Raw genomic sequence first — 23,403 nt, forward strand, 5'->3', positions numbered from 1 at the left:
GAAAAAACGTCTAATGTGACCATTTTTGTTGATAAAAGTATAAACTTTTTTAATTTTTTTTTATGGGTGGAAATGCTTTTTTTTTTTTATTTTACGGGTAAGAACCAAACTGCAAGAGGGAAAAAAGAGCAGTGTTGATTAGTGCATAATGGGTGTTATCTGAGCAATTATTAATATTCTTTAGCTTTTTATGTATATATATATATATATATATATATATATGTGTTGTATGGGTAATTATTTTTGTTATTTTGCTATTTTTAATGTTTTTGAAAGAAGTTTCTTCTGCTCATCAAGCCTGCATTTATTTGATCAAAAATACAGAAAAAACAGTAATATTGTGAAATATTATTACAACTTAAAATAATGCAAAAGCTGTGATGCAAAGCTGAATTTTCAGCATCATTACTCCAGCCTTCAGTGTCACATGTAACATCCAGTCTATCACATGATCATTTAGAAATCATTCTAATATTCTGATTTATATGAGTGTTTGGAAACAGTTCTGCTGTCTAATATATTTGATGAATAAAAAGTTTAAAAACAACTGCATTTATTCAAAATAAAAAAAAAAATCTAATAATATATATTCTAATAATATATTTTCTTTACTATCACTTTTTATCAATTTAACACATCCTTGCTGAATAAAAGTATTGATTTTATTTAAAAAAAGAAAGAAAAAAAAATTACTGACCAGTAGTGTATATTGTTATTACAAAATATTTATATTTTAAATACATAGCTTCTTGTTTTTTTTTTTTTTTTTTTTTTTACTTTTTATTCATCAAAGTATCCTAAAAAAGTATCACATGTTCTGAAAAAAATATTAAGCAGCAGAACTGTTTCCAACTTTGATAATGAATCATGATATTAGAATGGTTTCTAAAGGATCATGTGATAATGATCCTAAAAATTCAGCTTTGCATCACAGAAATAAATGATAATTTAAAGTATAATAAATTTAAAAAACAAATTTCTGTATTTTGATCAAATAAATGCAGGCTTGATGAGCAGAAGAAACTTCTTTCAAAAACATTAAAAATAGTAATGTTTCCAAACTTTTGACCTGTACTGTATATACTCACACAAACTCAAATTAAAAGCTATAGTATATCAATAAAGCATCTAATTATTGCAAATCTCTATTAAATAATTTAACTGCAGTTGGCACAAAATAATTTTTGTAGTGATTTGATTGGCACATCAAAGTCCTCGAACGGCTCCATGAGGGTAACAAAATAAAATTCTCATATAAAAAATGTGTCAAGTTTCTATACCATGCAGTAATATCATATCTTATTAAACTCTCAAATACAGACTGACAGAACAGAAATAAAATCTTCTGATTTACCCCAAATACTGTTTAACCGTCACAAAAATATAACCTCTGCTGCAATCTAGAGCACAGACTGTTGATGTAAGAAGACCAGCATAACGAATTGTCCAAAATAAACACCCAAGTATTTATACGATCAAACCTGTTTAATAATTTTTTCCATGTATTATTACAGGACTATTATCCCCACAGATCTAGGGTCAAAGATCATTTCAACGGTCTTTGTTTCATTTAAAAATCAAAGAATTATCATCACACCATCCTACAAATCTAGCAACTTCTAAAAAAGTACTGCGAAGGAGAAGTATTGCTGTTCAATAAACTCAGTATAGCTGTATCGTCTGAAAATGTAATAAAAAAAATATTGTCCTGACATGAAACACACTCATTACTATATAACGTAAACAAAATGAGTAAACTAACACAGCCCTGCGGGGGGGCCATATTAGTGGTTTTCACCTAAATAACCTAGAATAACAAGTCTTTTTTTCTTTTCTTTTTTTCACAAGGAAGGAATGGTGGATACAAATGATGAAACTGTAGGAGGAGTTTTGTTATCACTCTAATATAAAAATCTTATTATAAAAAGCTTTCATTAAAAAATGAACCATATGGTCTCCACCTCACAGATTGGTATGCATTTGTCCTGCAGTTCTAATGACACATCAGCACTATCTGGTTTAATAAAAACACAGGTGGAGTTACAGCCTCTGCTAATGCTATAATTAAAGGGATACTTCATACAAAAATAACAATTCTGTCATTAATTACTCACCCTCCTGACATTCCAAACCCGTAAGACCTTTGTTCATCTTCGGAATACAAATGAAGATATTTTGGATGGAATCCGAGACCTTTCTGGCCCTGCCTAGACAGCAACCATGTTCAAGGCCCAAGGTTGTTCAAGGTTGTAAGGACATCATTAAAACACCACTGATGTCACATGGACTATTTAAAAGTCCTTACTATAGCTGTGCCACATTTAGAAGGCTGTGCCCTCCAGAGGTCACATTCGAAAGCTGCATACGTCATCAATTGATTTCTACATTTAGTTTTATGAAATTAATGTTTAATATTTTAATCTTCATTTAATTCTGGGTTAAGGACACTCCATATATGCATCATTCAGAGAATGCAACCTCCAGAGGACACAGCCTTCAAAATAAGACACACCTTATGTTTCTGAGCCTTGAACGTGGTAATCTCTCTGTGTAGAAACCAGAGAGCGCACACAAAAACACACAGGAGCGTTTGAAAGCGGTTGAGTTGGTACAACTGCCCCACCCCCACCAAATCATCTTGTTAATTCATGTTTATTGGATTATTTTACTGTCATGTATGTTACCATGATGGTGATTTGTATTTGTGTGCATGAGACTGTGTTCACCTTCTGTATGTTAATATTTAGCGTTTTTATGTTTGTCAGTGTATTATTAAGGTAGAAAATAAGCTTTATTATTATTATTATTATTATTATTATTATTATTAATGGTTATTTTTTTTACTTCAGTAAGTTAGTATAATAACATTATACTCAGATCAGTAAAAACTAAAATGTTGCTACCATCTGTAAAGTTCTGGCAAACACAGCTGCCGGTTTTTTTTTTTTATTAATTTATTTTTTGTTTTGTTTTTAAGCAATCTATTTAAATTGTATCTCTGTTCTATTATACTTATTGTACTAAGTTATATTAAAAGTTGTTTAAAATAAGATTATCTATTAAGCTAATAATTCTGTATGTACAAGAACCAGCTATTCAATGGACACAGTTACAAAAATTACTTCAACACTGCAAGTGTGCTAAAATCGAATGCTCCAGGAAATGATTAAGCATTAGCGTACTGAAGAGTGAAAAATACAAGAGTTAAAGAAAAGGCTGAGCACAGCTACAGCTCCTCTTACAAACGTAGCACTCAAAACAGTAGCACAAGTGCTGTTATTCACGCGATAGCACCAGCAGTGTTTGAAGAATGACGTCGGGTTGAATATGTTTGACTTTAATAATAAATAAACATATATGATTGAAAATGTCATTAAAATGAACTCAACCCTGTCTGATGTGTTTGTTCGCTGTCTCGTGATCAAGAATGCCATTTCGATGCCTGTGTTATTCTTTATAGTTTAAAGTAGATGTGTTACCTTTCCAGTGCTGAATATCCTCTGTATTAAAATCTACGTTGCCATGAAGATGATAAATGCGTTGTTTATTCAAGGCCTTTTCTGATGTCCGTTTCTCCATAACGTCTTTCAGTTAAAATACAATGTAGGCTAATCCACGGGAATATAATGCAGATCATCGAGCGTTTGTGTAAACTGACTATCAAGAATAAGGAATCATTGCAACCCTGATACATTATGCCCAGTTCCTAGCGGACAGTAGAAACAGTTATTATTGGCTATTTGCAGTAACTGAACTGAAAGCAGTTAAATGCGTCTAATGTTGATTCGCAGAAATACAATGTACGTCCTGTAGGTGGCAGCTCTGTCGCACCCCACAGTTCGTCAATCGGCAGAAAATAGAAATAAATACAGGTTTGGAAAAACTAAAGGGTAAGTAAATGATGACAGAATTTTCATTTTTGGGTAAACTATCCCTTTATTGTTGTTTTTGTTAATAATAATAGCAAATGCCCCGTGAAATATATGGTTTATTTAAACTACAAAGGCAAAATATATATTAAATTTATGTTCCCATTTGCTGACTCCACAATAATGTTTTCATGATTTTCAAAAACAAAATGTAATTTGATAGAAAGGTAATGTCAGACATATGTAACAGAACAATCAAGTAACACAGTGAATTTTTAATGTAATTTTTTGGTAGAACGACTGATTTTTTTTTTTTTTTTTTTTTTTACATTTATTTATTTTGTAGAACATAATCCAATAATCTTTGTTTTATTTATAACTTTTGTAAATATATAAAAAAGGAAGAAAAAATCACATACACACACAAAAAAAAAAAAAAAATCACACCTAAGTTTTGTGAATATATAAATATCGCCTATATATATATATATATATATATACATATATATATATATATATATATATATACACATACATATATATATATATATACACACACAGTCATGGCCAAAAATATCGGCACCCTTGGTAAATATAATCAAAGAAGGCTGTGAAAATTAATCTGCATTTTTAATCCTTTTGATCTTTTATTTTTTTTTAAATCGCTAAAATCGAACCTTTCATTGGATAATAAGAATTTAAATTGGGGGGAAATATCATTATGAAATTAATGTTTTTCTCAAATACTCATTGGACACAATTATTGGCACCCCTAGAAATTCTTGTGAGTAAAATATCTCAGAAGTATATTCCCATTCATATTCACAATTTTGAGCACTCCAGGGTGATAATGAACATGAAATTATCCATCCAAGGCATCCTGTTTCACAGAAATATAAATATGAGGGAAAACAAAGCCCAAATCCCCTTAATCATCCATTACAATGAGAAAAAACAAATAATATATTTCTGATGTGCAGCAAAAGATAACTGAGCTTCACAAATTAGTGAAGTGGCTTTAAGAAAAGAGCTAGAGCAGTGAAAATTCCCATTTCCACCATCAGGGCAATAATTAAGAATTTCCAACCAACAGAAAATTTTATAAATCTGTCTGGAAGAGGACATGTGTCCTAATGCACAGTGAGAAGGACAGTTTGAGTAGCTAACTGTCCAACGGTCACAGCTGGAGAATTGCAGAAAATAGTTGAGTCTCTGGTTCAGAAAACCTTTAAAAAAATTGTCAAACAGAACCTACAGCACCACATGTTGTTTGGGAGGGTTACAAGAAAAATTCTCCCAGCTCATCCAAAAACAAACTCCAGCATATTCAGTTATCAGCCATGACTGGAACTTTTTTTTTAGCAGCAAACACTCAAGATGGGTTTGGTGAACACAGAGATAAAAAGTACCCCATGTGTACAATGAGATATACTGCTGTATTTTTTTATGTTGTGGGCCTATATTTCTGCTGGAGGTCCTGGACATCTTGTTTAGACACATGGCATCATGGATTCTATCAAATATCAACAGATAAAAAATCAGTAAGTGACTGACTCTGTATCTTATAGTGGGCCACGTTTGGATCTTCCAACTGGACAATAATACAAACACAAACCTCAAAAACAACACAGAAATGGGTCACTGAGCTCAAAACCAAGCTTCTGCTATAGCCATTCCAATGCTCTGACCTGAACCCTATGGAACATGAGAGGAGTGAACTGAAGAGGAGAAGCACCAACATGGAGTTGGGAATCTAAAGGGTCTGATAAAATACATATGTAAAAATACACACCATAGTTAGTTGATCCACATATGACAGGCTCTGAACTTGGTCAATACTAATCTTATATACAGGCACTGGACTAAAAATAAATTCAGTCATCGCTCCCAAAATTAACCTAAGGGGTCATCTTGTTAATGCTATATTTATAGCATTAACAAGATGACCCATCAAATTCATTAACCGTTTTAATTACAACAATAAAAGAAAATTTCATCATGAACATACATGAACAACAACATCACATTAAACCACAATAAAAATATAATAAATAAAAAAATAAATAAAAAAATTGACTTTTCGGTACCTACCAGATACAATACTGATTTTGATGGAAACTCATTTAAAAACAAAAAAACAAACAAACAAACAAACAAAAAGGCATTTATCGCATTTATATATATATATATATATATATATATATATATATATATATATATATATTGGAGAATGTACCAAAAAACCCTCTTAAATTACTCTCAAAAAGGAACAATAAAAATAAACCACACACAGTGTACAAGACTTTTCAGTACCGACCAGATACAGTACTGATTTTGGCGGAAACTTATTTATTTATTTTTTTTTTAACGGCATTTTGGAACCAAACTCTTCATATATATATATATATATATATATATATATATAAAATATATATATATATATATATATATATATATATAAAAATCTATCTTAGAGAATATACCAAAAACATCCTATATATATATATATATATATATATATATATATATATATATATATATATATATATATATATATGCACACACACACAGTATATACACAAACATACATATGAATCAGAGAACTTCAATCTAGGTCGCAGGCAGGCAACGGGGGAAAACCCCTCTGATGTGACGGATCCAGCCTTGACAAGACAGCAGGTTTACATTTTGTCACCAAAGGCTGGTTCTTCCACCCTTACGTGATAGTCTTCCAATTTTACACAAGATTCTCTTCTACTCTACTTTGCTGTTCTTTTGAACTTTCCAGCTGATTATGGTGGCCACAGACAATCTGCTGAATTTAGGTTGAACTCTGTCCTGTCGTTCCACACATTAGAACATGCTCCATCACAGCAGCTCTGTTCTCGTCCTCTTCTTCCTCCACCTCATATACACACTCTTCTGTACCTCTCAGATTGATGGATTCACTTTGAACTGGTTTATATTTTGTACATTCACATATTTAGAAACAAGTATGAACAGTTTTGAATTATTGTGTGTAAATGATGACAATCGTGTTGTAGTTGTGGTTATGCTTTACTTTCTTGTATTTAGGGGTTTTGCATGCTTAGTTTATCATGGTGCAAACTGCATTTTAGTGAGTGAGAATGTGTTTGGAGTTTTTGCAAAAAGAGTGCATGAGTGTCATTGAGAAACTGTGTCTAAACTGCCTGAACTTGTTCAAGGTTTTGCAGACTGTGCTGAAACAACTGATGGAGAAGGGCTTGGTTAGTGTGGTGACCAAGAACCTGACGGTCACTCTAGTTGAGCTCCGTGATCACATGTGGAGACAGGAGAAGCCTACAGAAGGACAACATCACTGCAACACTCGAACAATCTGGGTTTTATGGCAGTGTGGCAAGACTCAATCCTCTCTTCAGTCAAGACACATGAAAACACACTTGGAATTTACAAAAAAAGCACCTAAATGACCCTCAGGACTCTGAGAAACAAAGCTTCTCTGGTCTGATGAAACCTCAATTCCAAGCATCGTGTTTGAAGGAAGCCGGCTCTGCTCATCACCTGCAGAGTAAAAGTGTAAAGTGTGCTGGTAGCAGCTTCATGCTGTGGAGCTGTTTTTCAGCGGCAGGGACTGAGGGGACTCGTTCTGAGTAGAAGGAACGCTCACTGCAGCAAAATATAGAGACAGCCTTAATGAAAACCTAGTCCAGAGCATTGAGAACCTCCGACTGGGCAGAAGGTTTGCCTTCCAACAGGACAATGTTTTCCCGGATGCGTCCTGGCCAGGATTTCAATATTGGCTAAAACATCTAGGTTTTGGCTTTGTTTGCATGTTGCAGACCAAAATACCATACAGGCGTTTTCCTTATGCTTTCAAAATGCTCTCGGGGTACTTTGGCGGAGGACAAAAAAACACTTGTACCTTCTCTGTGAAAACTTACTGAAATCTTTGCACTGCATCTGATCTGAACCATGTGGTTTATTTCTGTCCCAGAAGTGCATAGTGGATGCAAACCAACAGTGACAAAACAAGATACTTCATCAGAACCACTGACATGCTGAACTGCTTAAATTAAATGTTCTAAACTAATCCCTTTCATGTAGCTATATGTAAATCACTCTCATTTGGATGCTGTACAAATCTAAAGCCCTTACTGATTAAATTCTGCATGACTACAAATAGTGTTGTAGACAAAATCTTTTTTTTTTTTTTTTTAATGTTTAGCACTTTCTACCACCTATCTGAAATACAATTAGTCATTAAGATAGAAATGCAGTCATAGAATAACCATATAAAGCTAATCTTAAAGAAGCATTATTACCTGATGTTAAATCTTTTTTTTTTCTTTGAATACCTAAGCATCAGTTATCAGTGTTCTTTATACGCCACGTCAGTTAATGTCTATGAAGGTTTAGAAGCCCATTTGTGTCTATATATAAAGCTTTGTGAATTAGAAATAAACTATGGGCACACGCTGCCAATCCGCGCTGGAGACAGACATGATGACGTCAGCGACGCCTTGCTCCAGACGCTCGTGTCCGCGCAATCGTGAACGAGCCCGAGAGGAAGAAAAACTCTCGCACGCTTGCAAACGGGGTCACGAACTATGACCTTTCACTGGAGTAAAACAATAACAAATAATGTGCAATAAAACCGAGAGCAAAAAACCTGCGCCCGTCCGTATCACAGGTGAGCAGCTTTTCATTTCTGCATGTCGCACAATGGTTGGTGCAAAAAAAATGAGAACGTTTTTATTGAGGGTGTGCAGATTTTCATTTCTGTATGTGTTATAATGGTTGGTCGGTACTGTAAACAATCACGCTTGTGCTTTTATTTAAGAACAAAAGTCTGTCCGAATATAGTATGGTTTAGAATGACAGGCATATTTCGCGTTTTTCTAGAGCAACTGTTGTATATAAATGTAACTGAGTCAATTATTGTGACGTGTTTTATACATCGGTACATGTTTTAGGCATTAGCTGGTTAGCCAGAGAGCTAACATATGAACTCGACCCTTTTACCTTTGCCACCGCGGGTCTCTCAGGATGTGCAGTTTAGTGGAGACTTTTGAGCCGTCGCCTAATTTGACCTGAATATTACCCTCATGAGCAATCATGAATGTGTTCAATCTTAATTATTTTAACAGACGTTTAACAAAGGATGCGGAGTTTTTTTGGCATTGCGCCAAACTCTCCATTTTGTTCGTGTTTTGAACACGACTTCCTGGAGAGCTTCGCTCTGAGGCGCATAGCGGGAGCCAATCAGCGAGTCGTTGACTGATGACAGACAGCAATGCCAGCCAATCAATGAAAGTCTGTACTGCTTCATCTGAAACTGTTTATATGAGAGCTTATAACTACAAATCTATACAGTGACGTTTCTATGGATTAGTTGATTACATCAATGCTAGTAAAACAAGTGTACTTTATTTATGAGTACATAAATCGACCTACAAGGCAATAAAACACAACTTGTTTAAATGTATATGGCCAAATATTAATGCATATCTGAAATGCACAAATTAATTCACAAATATTGATTATTGGGAAAAAGACATTTAAAATTATTAAATGAATTCTACGGAAAACCTGGAAGGTTTTTAGCCTAATTGTAAAATTGTGGTTGTCTGTAAAAGACATAAAATGTATAGAGTCAAGGGCATTTTATAGTAAATAGCTATGTTTTTTTATGTGGTTATGTTTTTTTTTTTTTTTTTTTTTTTTTGGTGAATTGATTGATAAAATTTCTTAATTGGTATAAATCAAAGTAGAATAACAAAATCCAGTAATAACAAATGAATGGAAAGGTGATGGAAATTAATTTGTCAATAACACTGAAATAATTATTAATGTATTATTATTTATTATATATATTACATATCATATACTACTTACAGAACCTAAGCGTAGGATGTCAGAAGCATGTGAATATGTTTAACCGAGTCAGTTTCACAAAGAACACGTCATTAAAATTATATTTTATTTGTTTATGACAGTTGTCATTACCATATTGTTTTGTCTGAGATTCAGCAATCAATGTTTGTCACTTATTATTAATATTAATATTATTGTAGTTGTTGTTGTTGTTATATAGAAGCCTAGAAAAAAACAACAACAAAAAAAAAAAAAAAAAAAAACATTTGGGGATGAAAACAGAGAGGCATATATTCTTTAGTAAACTCTATATTTATAAGTTTTTTGTTTGTTTGTTTGTTTTTATATAGTGATTAATACAGTACAGATTGTGTCAAAGCAGCTTTACAGTGTTAAACTGGGAAAAACATGTGCTGATAATGCGAGAGGACAATAGAAAATCATTTAAAGGTGTGCTAAGCAATATTTGAAAAACGCGTGTCCCAAAACACACTTGTATGGGGGTTAGAGTTCTGCCACAGTTTCTGCACGCGAAAGATCATATTTTTGAGTGCACAAAAGTGCATTTTGCGCGCATGCGATCTGAGTTTTGTGGAGAAAATGTTCGTCTCACAAAAAAAAAAAAGTATTTATAGTGGCACTAAATTAAATGTTGCATTTAAAATAAGTTTTTGGATATGTGCAGACCTTCTCTTTTGCGCGTGCAATGTTTCGTTAGCTTGTTCCCTTGCTCTCTAAATGCAGACGGCTGGCTTGCTTAACACAACCCAGCATTACAATATCCATAATTCCAGCCAATCAGAGACAAGGCTGCTAAATTATGATTGGCTGCCTTGACAACCATCACAACATTCCTTGCATTACTGATGACTGCAGAAAATAATTATAATTATAATTATTATGCAAGTTGATATTCTGATTATATTTTCTTCCAAGCACATTTTACCAATTTACTCACGGTTCGGTTTGTATCACGGTTTTAGAAAAACTATACTGTCAAATAAAAATAAAGAAAATAATAATAATCTAACTACAAGCAACATCAAAAATAAATATAATAGAGTAAAGATACAAATAAAATACTGATTTTCAGTTTTTTTTAGGTCGCTCTAACACAGAGGTGTCAAACTCATTTAAAGGTTGAGAGCCGGATCGGAGAAAATGTCCCCTTGTGCGGGCCGAATTACCTTTTGTTAAACCCTAGTTTGCTCACAATTACATTAATATTAACAATACAAACTACAATATAATTTACAAATAAATCTAGGAAAACATTTTTTAAAGATGATGGTTATTTTAGGGGTGTGAAATATTGACCAAAATATATTTATTTTTTGATAGTGATAATTACCATATTTTGCAGAGTGTGTTTTTCACCTTGGTTGGTTTAAGTCTGTCATGGATAAATAAATATGACTCTAAAGCCGCCAGTAGGTGGCAGCAAACCTCCGCCGTAATGAGTGGTCCATTGACTCCTTCATTCAAGATGGCTGATTCGTTTAGAAACTAAGCTAGTGATTGTCTTTTGCGAATCTTGCTGACTATTCTTTAACATCTGTATTTTATTGGCACATAGGTGGAGGTGTTGTCGGCAGATGCAGAGCTGGCCTTTGTCCGATCAGACACTTCTAATGACTTCCCATCAACATGACAACTAATGTGGAGGTGCTGGCTCAGCAGATACTGACCACTGAGCAGGTTTCAGAGGTGAGTGATGTGAGCCAGATTTAGAGGATAGAGGCTGTGACTGACACACCAAGCCAACGTTCGGTCGTCGAGCAGTGTTCGGTCTTTGTTGAACATCCGTCAGCCCAGTTTTTGTGGTGTTCTGCTCCTTCGTCACTTATTCGGCTCAAGTCAAATCAGTACAATGTTGATTCAACTTAATTCAAAAAAAGGTGTGGTTGATGTTGATGAACAAAGTTTTTAGCAGCTCTACAGAAGAGTGTCATCATTTAACACGTTTTTCGAGCCGAGGTGTGCATGTTGTAAGGTGTGGTTGATGTTGAGTGAACAAAGTTTTTAGCAGCTCTACAGAATAGTGTCATCATTTAGGTATTGTGTGGAGGTAATATTTTTTTTTTTTGATTTTTTTTTTTTTTTGTGTGAGAGTTTTGTGTGAGGGGTAGGGATTACGTCAATGGAATATCCCAATTAAACATGGAAACCAGTGTGTGGTGTGTGTGTAATTAAGTGACTTGGTTTAATGTTGTGGAGAGGTTTAGTGGTGTTTGGCATTAGTGGTGTTCACCCCAGTTGAACAGTGATGTTGTGGTCAGCTCAACTGGCAGTTTTGCAGGGATTACAAAGCCGAGATGTCTGAAAGGCAGGCAGAGATAGTAGACCCTGGTCCTACCATCTTCATAATGAATACTGTCTGTCTCCAATCTTGTTTTTTTTTTTTTTTTTTTTTTTTCTCAGACTATCTGCCGTCTGCACTATTCTCACCCAGCTCCTATTTTATTATCTGTGTCCTGTGGATTGGTGTTGGCCCTGTTATATTAATGAAGTATGTGTTGATCTAACTCTGCATTTTGATCCTCAGTACCACACATGACAATCAGTACTTTCTGAATATTTCCTACACAAGAACACAAGAAAAGTGAATGCATGCAGTAAAATTGTACTAGAAGGTAACTAAAAACTTAGAGTATTGGTAGAGAAGTGATCAGGTTTGTCCTGGAGCCAGAGCCCACCACCTTGTTCATCTCAGAATCTGAGCCAGAAAAAAAAATGTCCTCTAGAAGGGAAAAAAAAAAAAAAAATAGAAAAAAAAAATGGACTTTAGAGATCTGGGAGCCATACTCCCGAGGTCCTTCCTCCTGTGTCGAGCATGATGGGACTACCCCGAGTCTCTCCCCTATCCACTGGTCCTGCCCAGCCTTCAGGTTCCTTTGTCCTCGCTTGTTCCATTCAGCTCTTCCTCCTTCCCTCTAGTTGTCCTTGCTTACTCAAGCTCCACAGTGGCCCTCCGAGCCCATGTCTTTAGCTCGGTTCTGCAAGTCATCGAATCCTCCTTAAAAAAACATCTTGATAGATTTGCTTCTTATAAACGTGCAGCTTTTCACTTCACAAGATTGTTAACTGATGGCCTGGCGACATGTGATTTACTTGTGGATTATTGTGATGTTTTTATCACTGTTTGCGACTTCATTCTGACGGCACCCCATTCCAGTAAAGAGCATTCATTGTGAGCAACTTAGGTAATGCTACCAGAAGAGGTGAGTGTTTCAGCTGTCAGGCGATTCTAGTAATTTTTCATCCCCAGACGGGATACATTTTGTACCTGATTCTGGTCAGGTATATTAACAGATTCTACCACATATAATGGTAAGTAATTGGATAAATATTATGTTATAATTTTGTTTAAAAAAAACAAAAAGCAAATTGTGACTTTTTATCTTGCAAAACTTAGTTTATATCACAATTCTGACTTTTGTCCTCAGTATTGTGATCTCACAATTCTGAGTATATATCTTGTAATTTCCGAGAAACCTTGCTCCTACGAAACTCCAAAGTCTTAAGAAAATCCTTAGAAACCTTGTTGCATGTGAGAGAAAACACTGACACTCCTGTTTTCTGAAAGCCTGCTCCTCACCAATTCCACACCTCTCACAGACACTGGTTTATAATACAGGGAAAACTTTCACAAGTCAGCCTGTGATGTTATATTAAATGTATCTGTATGGCAAAACAAGTTAAAGGGAACAGAACTAACTGTTGTGAAAATGGTTTAGATTTTAAATAACCATGTGCTTATGTCTGTTGTTGGATAGTCCAGTAAATTGAAATTTTTGATTATTTTTTTTGTTGATGGACACAAAGCAAAAGTTGGTTATGCATAGTTGAATTAGAAGTTTGGCATCAGTAAATAACAGCTTTGTCACATTATGTATTTTCATATGTGAAAAAAAGAGAAAAACCTCTATTAGATTATGCATTTTTACTGTATTTTACTCAGTAGGCTTTATACTGTCATACCCATCTGTGAACTAGAGAATTACTTCTATCCTTGGCATCATCAACCTTGAATGCCAAGTAATTAATCCTTCTGCCTTTTCTGGAAGTTTGTAACAGATGCAGTGTCAGTGGAGAGGCTTCTGGGTAAAGGGGCAGACATGAGCCGATCCCAGCCTATAGAATACTGCGTGGTGTGTGGAGATAAAGCCTCAGGTACAAACACATTCAAAGTAAATCATGCCAGAGCACATAAAGCAAGATTACATATGACAGACATCTGTTGCCCATTGACCATCTGATGAGTATTGCATGCTGAGATAGCAAAACATGCCTGAAATCACCAGGGGTGCATTTCCCAAAAGCACTGTAAGCCTAAGTAAATCATATAAAGACCTTTGATGCCAATGGTTACTAACATCTTCGATGATAATGGCCCAGGCCAGGTCTAATCTGATTGGCTGGCTGCGAACAATTTCAGCTGACACCAAGAAACAACCTAGTATTTTCAAGTTTCTAGGCTGCCGCAAAGAGCATTTCAGAGAAATAACTAATCATTAGGTTTGGCTAGTATGTGGGGTTCATATTGGATCTTTGATTCAAGGTATTTAAGAGTTTGTTTGAGAAACCTAGTAAACACCTTAATCTTACTTGTATCTTACTTGCTCTTTGTTCTCAAATGTATATGTCTGATTTTCAGGCTTAAGACATTAAAGATTTACATTGCACCTCAAAAGATCATGTGAAAACAAAAGAAAATTTTACTGGTCACTTTAACGTCAGTAGCCAGTTTGCACTGATCAGTTGTGCTGGCCCAAGCGTCAGTATAAGGTAGTTGCTGCTGCTGACAATTCGGTTCCAAAACAAGGAAGCACCGTAGTTTTAATCAAACATTAGAGTAGTTCACCCAAAAATGTACAATTGCTTAGAATTCACTCACCCTCAGGCCATCCATGATGTAGATGAGTTTGTTTTTTGATCGGAACAGATTTGGAGAAATGTAGCATTGCACCACTGTCTCAGCAATGGATGCTCTGCAGTGAATGGGTGCCGTCAGAATGAGAGTCCAAACAGCTGTACAATAATCCACAAGCAATCCACATGACTCCAGCCCATCAATTAATGTTTTGCGAAGTGAAAAGCTGCGTATTTGTAAGAAGCAAATTCATCATTAAGGCATTTTAACATTAAACGGTTAATTCCACCTAACATTCCACCTAAGCCCTAGCCATAATATTGCTTTCTTCAGTGAAAAGTTGTCTCGTCTGAATCAGGAGAGAATTGTGCACAGGTCAAGCACCATTTACAAGCAAAAACAGTTCTAAACAAATATGTGTGTAGATTTTGATGTGAGAGGACAACAGGGGATTGACCTTTTGGGTGTTGGAAGTGTGGTGGGTATTGTGGTTTTTTGTCTCAGAATCGTTTTTTGCAGGTTAGAATGTTTAAATTTTGTGTTTGCTTATTGTTGTGTTTGCTTCTTTCACAAGACATTAATTGATGGACTGGAGTGGAGTAGTGTGGATTTCTGGTGGATAACTGTGATGTTTTTATCAGCTGTTTGAGCTCTTGTTCACTGCAGAGGATCCATTGGTGAGCAAGTGATGCAATGCTACATTTCTCCAGCTCTGTTCTGTTGAAGAAACAAACTCATCTAGATCTTGGATGGCCTAAAGGTGTACTATTTCTTTAAGTAAGCCACTCAGAGACAACAGGAGGGTGCCTGGGACAAGGAAAAAGAGAGTTAGAAAGTCTACTCTGAGCCTTTGAAGCAAGTTTTAAATCATTTAGTGACACAAAAACAAGTTGTACCATTGAATAAGTAAATAAATAAATCTGCTGCCTTCTCTAGGGAGCAGTCGAAAACACATCCTACATGCTTTGCTTGCAACAGCACCCCCTATTTACCTGGATCTTTTAGTTTACAGATTGATTTTACTGTAAATATGATGCAAGTTGGTCATTATATTATGTATTTGATGTTGGATATTTTTGTTTACACGGTATTATTTCAATATTTTTATTCATAAGTGTACTATGTGCGGGTTTGTGTATTTGAAGGGAGGCATTATGGGGCGGTCAGCTGCGAAGGGTGTAAGGGGTTCTTCAAGCGAAGTGTGCGCAAGAGTCTGACATACAGCTGCCGCAGTAACCAGGACTGTGTGGTCAACAAACACCATCGCAACCGCTGCCAGTTCTGTCGTCTCAGGAAGTGCTTGGAGATGGGCATGAAGATGGAGTGTGAGTGCATAAATAAACAAAAGCCTGTCTCTGACCACATGGTCATACCATGAAAAAAAGGTACAAAACTGTCACTGGCCCATGTTATATGTCGTAACTGACTATAATTAACTGTCGATACTGTACCCCCTTCCCACAAACAAACATACGATTTCACAGTCTTGCAGAAGTTGATTATTATAAAGACATTTTGGTGGACTTCAGGGCATGTGTAAATTGTGGCCCCTTTAAATGTTTCATAATTGCTCAGGAAAAATTTGCAAGCTTCTCACAGCATTTATGCATTCTGTACTACTCCCATAGCTGTACAGAGTGAGAGGAAACCCATTGATCTTCCTAGAGAAAAATCTGTCAACTGTGCAGCATCCACAGAGAAAATCTACATCAGGAAAGACCTGCGAAGTCCCCTCATCGCAACACCGACCTTCATCTCTGAGAAAGACACCTCACGGTTAGACTCACGTTCACAAACCCTATGCATGCTATACATGATGCATACACCTAGCTTAATATAATTCAAATAAGAACTAAGAATTTAGTGTAGTGTATTTCAATACAGGGTATTCATTTACTGTTGCTTTAATTTATTTGACTCTTTATTTCTTAGACATCAGTATGTTAAATTCTGACTGATTGTAGTAAATTCTGCTATATGAATTAATTTAAAGATTTTTTTAACATCATGATTTAATCCTCTGTGCAGGTCCAGGCTGTTGGACTCTGGGATGCTTGTCAATATCCAACAACCTTTAACACAAGCTGATGGCACATTACTATTAACAACAGACAAAGTAAAAACATCTACATAACTTTTTCTTTTGAGCTGTGTGCAGGCAGGCAAGGGTTTTCCAAGCCGGAGTTTGTAATGATCTTTAGATTGTGATTGCCAAAAGGCCAAATTGTAATGAGTAAAACTTTTTACTCTGCTCTCATATGCAAAAGTTGTATATCATGAATTTATTTGTTTGCCATATTTAATGAAATCTCAGAGGGCTATTCAAGAATAATTTGGAACAAAGGGGTTGAACCGAAAGTTAAAAGGTTGGGAGTCCCTGATCCAAAATGTTTTGGTATTTGTTGCCGTTAATGTTTAATGTCGTTGTTTTTTTGTTGCTGTTTTTTTTTATGATTATGCATCTTATAAACATTCAAAAAAGCTGTAGCTGCCCCCCCCCCCAACTCTACAATCTAAATGAAGCTGTTATTTATTCATCAGGCAGAGTCAGGACACGGTGATCTGGGGAGAAGCTGTTATTTAGGGTGAATCCAAATTCTGGTCTAAAGTGTAGCATTTTAAGACAGAAGTAATCTTCCACATTTACAAATTTAAATTTATATTTACACTTATATTCCAAATTTACATTCAGATCTGACTCATTTTCCAGACTGACCCACTTTTCACCGCCCCATTCACATTTTCCTGGTGGATTATATCAAGTAGCTCTGAATATGTCACAGAATGGGTTGTGGAAGCCAGTTGAGTTTGAGTGTTAATGTACAGTGGGGGTCAAAGGTTTGGAATAATTAAGAATTTTAATGTTGAAAGAAGTCTCTTCTGCTTACAAGGGCTGCATTTATTTGATCACAAATACAGTAAAAACAGAAATATTGTGAAATATTATTGCAATTTAATTTGAATATATTTTAAAATGTAATTTATTGCTGAGATCAAAGCTGAATTTTCAGCATCATTACTCCAGTCTTCAGTGTCACACAGTCCTTTAGAAATCACTCCAATATGCTGATTTGCTGTTCAAGTGACTTTTCTTATTATAATCAGTGTTGAAGGTGAATGATTAGCCATAAAGTGGGGTGTTAGAATAGTCTTTTTAAGTATTCTTTATATAAATTTCACATGAATATAGTTAATGTTGGTTAATATAATAACAATTGTAATTTTGGGATAATTTATATTCAGTAAATGACTGGTTTAACTATATATCACATTGCTGAATGAAAATACAAAATAAGTGAATTGAGATGATTAATTTCACCGTTTTCTGTAGAGTTTGACAAATGTATATTTGTAATTATAACTGTAGGTATTGTTTCCTAATTGAAGAATATTGCAACACACTCTTTATTACTGTAAAGCTGCTTCAAAATAATTAGTATTGTATAAAGCCCAATATAAATAAACATGACTTGATATAGCAGGTGTGAAAACATAATGTTGCTTAATTGCATCAGTATTTAGACAAAGGTTAAGAGTTTTTAAAGATAAAATAGTTATTTTTTGTGTGTTTTACTATTCTAAATAATAAAATATCATCTTAAGTGTTTGATCATTTATTCTTTTTTAAAGATAATCGATGACCAAGCCCAATGCCGGAGTATCTGAATGTGCATTATATCTGTGAGTCCTGCTCTGTGCACTGCTCTTCCTTCTCTCCATGCACTGAAGGGGGCGAGCTCTATTCCAGCCTTCCCCTTGCACTTCCCAGGGTGAGATCTCTATTGTGGGGTTTCTCTCTGTACGTATGCATGTTATCTACTCTAGAATTTGTCAGTTTCTGTCTCTGTATGTGTAGGCAGGAATGTAACACAGCTCTGGTGCGAGCATGCTGGAATGAGTTGTTTATTCTGGGTCTGGCACAGTGCGCTCAGATCCTTGAGTCTTGTCCACCATCCCGCTGCCATCGTCAACCATCTGCAGTCCAGTATCAGGAGACGGTATGCTAGAGTTAAACGCCAAATTCTGACATCCCCAGTGTTTACAGAGTGTACTTTCTGCTGGAGACTAGAGATATTATACAAGAAAACAGTTACACAGCGTCTGCATCCAAATAAGACAAAGCGACAGTATAGACCAAGAAGAAAACCTTCCATACTGCTAAATTTAAACAAAAATTTTTTTTTTTTAAAAGTTTGAATGATTGAACGCATATATAATTCTACCAATACTCAAAACTTGTTGGCGTTGGAATGGAAGCAGAGCTTTCAGAACAAAATAACATGTTAATATACTGAAGTGTAACTTTGTACTGGAATATGTTCATTTAGTCTTTAATTACCTAACCAGCTGATACTCCTCTCAGTAGACAAAGCTATCGATATCAGTGAAGCATCATTTAAAGATTGTATTGGAGCGCATATGGAAGCTGCAGGAGTTCTGCAACAGCATGGCAAAGCTGCAGACAGACGGATATGAATATGCCTACTTAAAAGCCATTGTCCTGTTCAGTCCAGGTACACAACACAACCATCCAGTTCCTCAAAGAAGGCCAGAATGTTGCATTTGACTGAGTGATTGAAAAAGTTGTTGTATAACAGATGTAAACTCACAGCTGATTCATTAATGCACAAGATCATCCAGGTTTGAGCAGCTGTAGCCATATTGAAAAGTTCCAGGAGAAAGCACAGATGGAGCTCCAGGACTATGTGCAGAAGACTTATCCCGATGATACCTACAGGTCTGTTCCATATTAAAGTAATACTCTGGGTGAAATGCATAGTCTCGATCAGCAGCATTTGTGGCATGCTGTCAGTTAACACAAACATTTTTACACCAGTTTTAAGGAAAAACATGTTAGCAGGTCCTTCTGGTGGGAATTTAGAACGCAAACGGCAAGCGACTAAGCATCTATGGCCATAATAACTTTCAAGTCCTGTGCCATCCAAGAAAGTACTGTTGAGATGAATGGGAATGTTAACAAATAACTTGCTGTATGGATTTCTTGACCTCCTTGGACACAAGTGTCCATAAAGTATTGTTTACATAAAGCAAAACTTACCCACAAGAATTACACTTGCAATGCACAACCAGAAGTTGTAAAGTTTCAGATAAATTTTTTATTTTATTTTTTTCTGTGGTTGCTGACAACAAACCTTATTTGCTGTTCACAGAACTGTGGTTATATTTCATTTAGGTGTTAATTGGCTGATTTGCTAATGTCTTTTCATTAATTGCTCGATGATGTTGCAGGTTGGCCCGAATCCTGTTGCGTTTACCAGCGTTGCGGTTGATGAGTTCCAGTATAACTGAAGAGCTGTTTTTTACTGGCCTTATCGGTAATGTGCCGATCGACAGTATCATCCCATATATCCTTAAAATGGAGACTGCAGACTACAACAGCCAAATCACAAGTCCCTCTGTGTGATCACGCTCTGACTGTCATTTCATTTTGACCTTAAGACTGAAGTCATGCAAGTCCCATCATCCCTTGCTCTCATGGTGACTCAGATATATCACAGTATATTGAACCGACCAACAAGCTCTACCTCAAGAGGAGCTGCAACAGTGAAAGCCTTTCAGTATGTGACCGTTACCCTAGAAATATTGTGTTGTAGTTTACAGAGAAATGCATTATGGGACTAGTTCCAATGACAGGACATTTGCCTCAAAAATTAAACAAAGGCCTTTCTTTTTTTAAACCTTAATTTTAAAACACTTGAGCACTTCATGATGATTCCAATGGAAACGATCCAAGACAAAAAAATTTTTGCTTCTGAATCACTACTTATTATTTTTTCTCATTGATAAAGCAGTTATTGAGTAGAATGCAAATTTTCTGTGTCCCACAGATTATGTACTTTGTACTGTCGTCTGTTTTGTCAGTTTTGATGTTATGACTATTTGTCTTCATTATCATGTTTTTCATTTTTTCTCTTCAAACTCATGTATTTATTTCATTGAGTCTAACTCTATAGTTCATACAAATGTAGATAATCTGATTTGCTTGATTTCAAAAATCATCTGTTATTAAATGATATATAGGAAGTATTTGATCTGTATCTTTACAGCATTTGACTGCTGCTGCCATGTATAAAAGGTGTCATTTTCAGATGTAATATATCCACAGTTGTGATGGTTTAGTGCACTTAGATTACTTATTTGCTTTTTATTTGCAGATTTGTGCATGGATCTTCATAGTTTCTAAGGGAGTTTCTAATTTTGTTGTCATTTCAAAAACTACAAAATGTCTAATTTTGTCCTAATTGTAAGAAAAGTATTGACATGCACTTATTTATATGAATCATCACCCCAAACAAATTGTCACCTAGACTGTATTTATTTGGGTTTAAAATTAGATAAAAGTAAATATACTTGAATTTCCAGACTACAGTATTGGTTAGCCACATTGCTTTTTATGTCCCAACGAACTATAATAAAGACTATAATAAATAAATAAAACTATAATTAAGATAAACTACAAAACACTAAAGCATTTGCATGCTCCCTAATTAAATTTTGTTTGCAATCACCACCAATAGAAGTCATCTTTACTTAATCTCAGTGATTTTGTCCAGAAACCCTAGTTGTTGTTTCAAAAATACGCTTCCACAAACTGTTTCATAAGGTTTTAACACCGGCAGGCAGTTATTTTAAACAAATTGTGTACGTATTTAAAAATGCCTTATGTTTTTGACTTCAGTCTGTCAGTCACTGGTTCATAGGTGATGCCATGCTGTAATTTTCATCATCTGTTTTCATCTGTCTGGTTAGTTATTTTAAACAAATTGAAAAAGTATATTTTCTTTTTTATTCAGTAGATGATTTCATCCCTGGTATATGGAAGATCTAAGGACAAAGCTAAGATTTTGTTTTTTTAATTGAGAAAGGTTTTAGAAGGAAAGATAAACCTGCCACAGGTAAAACAAGCAGTCCTAAATCGTAGAATAAACTGAGGCCCAACATTCAATCTTGGAATGGTGTTGTTAGTACGTGAATATGGGTGGAGACTCCGCCTGCTGATAAACGGCTGTTTAGAACACCGAATGGTACCGGATAGGGGGCTTCTACCTAGCGAATGGTCCCAAACGCCGCCCCCCCCGCCGCTTTTGTTGTGGCGCCTTGAAGGTGCGACTTTCGGGAAGGGGACCGCCAATTGTAGGGATAAAATGACTAGTAAGCAACAAGCTGAATCCCACTTCAACAAAGGCCCTTCCAGAATAGTCGCGTTAGCGAAGGTACACCATTGAACAGGATGGTCACAATTCACGGAAGTGATTCTCCGTTTGTGAATCATGTGATCTTCAAGGTAGGAGGCATTCTTGACCAATGCTTTTTAAAGCAAAGTTGGGGTTGTATTTTGAGTTTTACATACAAATGTAAACAGAATATTGCTAATTAAATTTGTCTATTTTAATGTACGAAAGAATGTGGATTTTTCGTCACAGTGATTAGGAAATCTTGATTCCAAAAAAAAACGGTAAAAAAGATTTAAGGCAAGTTTAGATTTGAAAACAGTTAGTTCACATAGTAAATCAGACACAATTAGGCCAAGTATTTGGAATAAAATGCAGATACAGTATAGTAATAAACGCTATATTTATTTGGCACACAACTGATGGAGTGCTTGTCGAGAGGTGCTGCGCAGTCTGGACACGCGCACGGCAAAGAGGCGGTCGTAGTAATCAATGAATCGAAGTGCGACTTTAGGTCAAGTCCCATATCGCTTTATAAGAGTGCAGCGGTGAGTTTCGCAACACGGCTTATACGAACCGTAATGGCCCTACCCAGCTTCAAAGACTCCAACACTGCAAGCCCTTCACAGGAGTAGAGCATTAGGAATGCTCAGCCGCTCATAGAAACAGTGAACAGGATATGTAACAGTGATCGGTGCAGTTCGAACCAGGACGTACTGTGTGTGACCCATACTCAGAATTAAGCTGCTCGCATAGTTTAGACCCAGCCGAACCAGTAGGACAACAACACACCGTGCACCCACACAACGTAGCAGGTGGGACGCGCATTTTATGCTGTCGCCCGGGGGAAGCCAGTTGGGTTCGTGATCCTATGCGCAAGGCACCTAAGTCAATGGTATTGAAGGGCGTTTGGGGGTGTGTTGGGGGTGGGTGGCGCGCGCCGTTCCCGCCCTCCCCCCACAATGTTCTGCCTGGCGCGATACTCGAAACTCACAACCCTTAACGATGGGGTAAGTCTGACTACGTCTAACCATTCGGGCAATCACTCCCCCTAAATATCGTCCACGAAACAAGGAAAGTTCGCAGCCTGTGCGGTGGCGGCCCCACTTGGGATGTTCCGGTCTCCACGACTTAACCTCTCGGCCACCGTGACGTGTGTTTGGAATTTGCCCATTGGTTGAAAGGTCCTGAGGTCTCAAGGGTTCTATATTTTGGTGGTTATTTGTGATAGAACAGAATATTGTGCAACGACAGGGATATTATCTATCTTCTATTGTTCCTATTTTAATATATGATATATATTCTATAGACTTTCTATCATAGGAGATATATCCTATACAAAAACAAAACTATATAGCTATCTAAGACCATCACTAAATACCACCCTAACTAGTCACAGAAACAATTCGCTGTCATGTCACGAGGTAACAATAAGAGTCAGAATAAGCGCGAACAGTCGCCAAGAGGATCAAAAGAAAGGGGACAAAAAAGATTACACCTTTTAAATAATAACAATCCTGAACTAGATAAATAACCCGCATTATTTAGCATAGATTTAAAGTGTGGATTTAGTAAAGTGAAGCAACCAGATAGATGACGATGTTCCCGTGCT

At 35.9% G+C, this 23,403-nt stretch overlaps 1 pseudogene; it reads left to right on the forward strand.

The window, feature by feature from the left end:
• Window positions 1-8,369: 8,369 nt before the first annotated feature.
• Window positions 8,370-20,462, forward strand: LOC109078405 (annotated as a pseudogene).
• Window positions 20,463-23,403: the final 2,941 nt, after the last annotated feature.

This window comes from Cyprinus carpio, unplaced genomic scaffold, assembly GCF_018340385.1.
Source record: "Cyprinus carpio isolate SPL01 unplaced genomic scaffold, ASM1834038v1 S000006655, whole genome shotgun sequence".
In the NCBI taxonomy this organism is placed as follows: domain Eukaryota; kingdom Metazoa; phylum Chordata; class Actinopteri; order Cypriniformes; family Cyprinidae; genus Cyprinus; species Cyprinus carpio.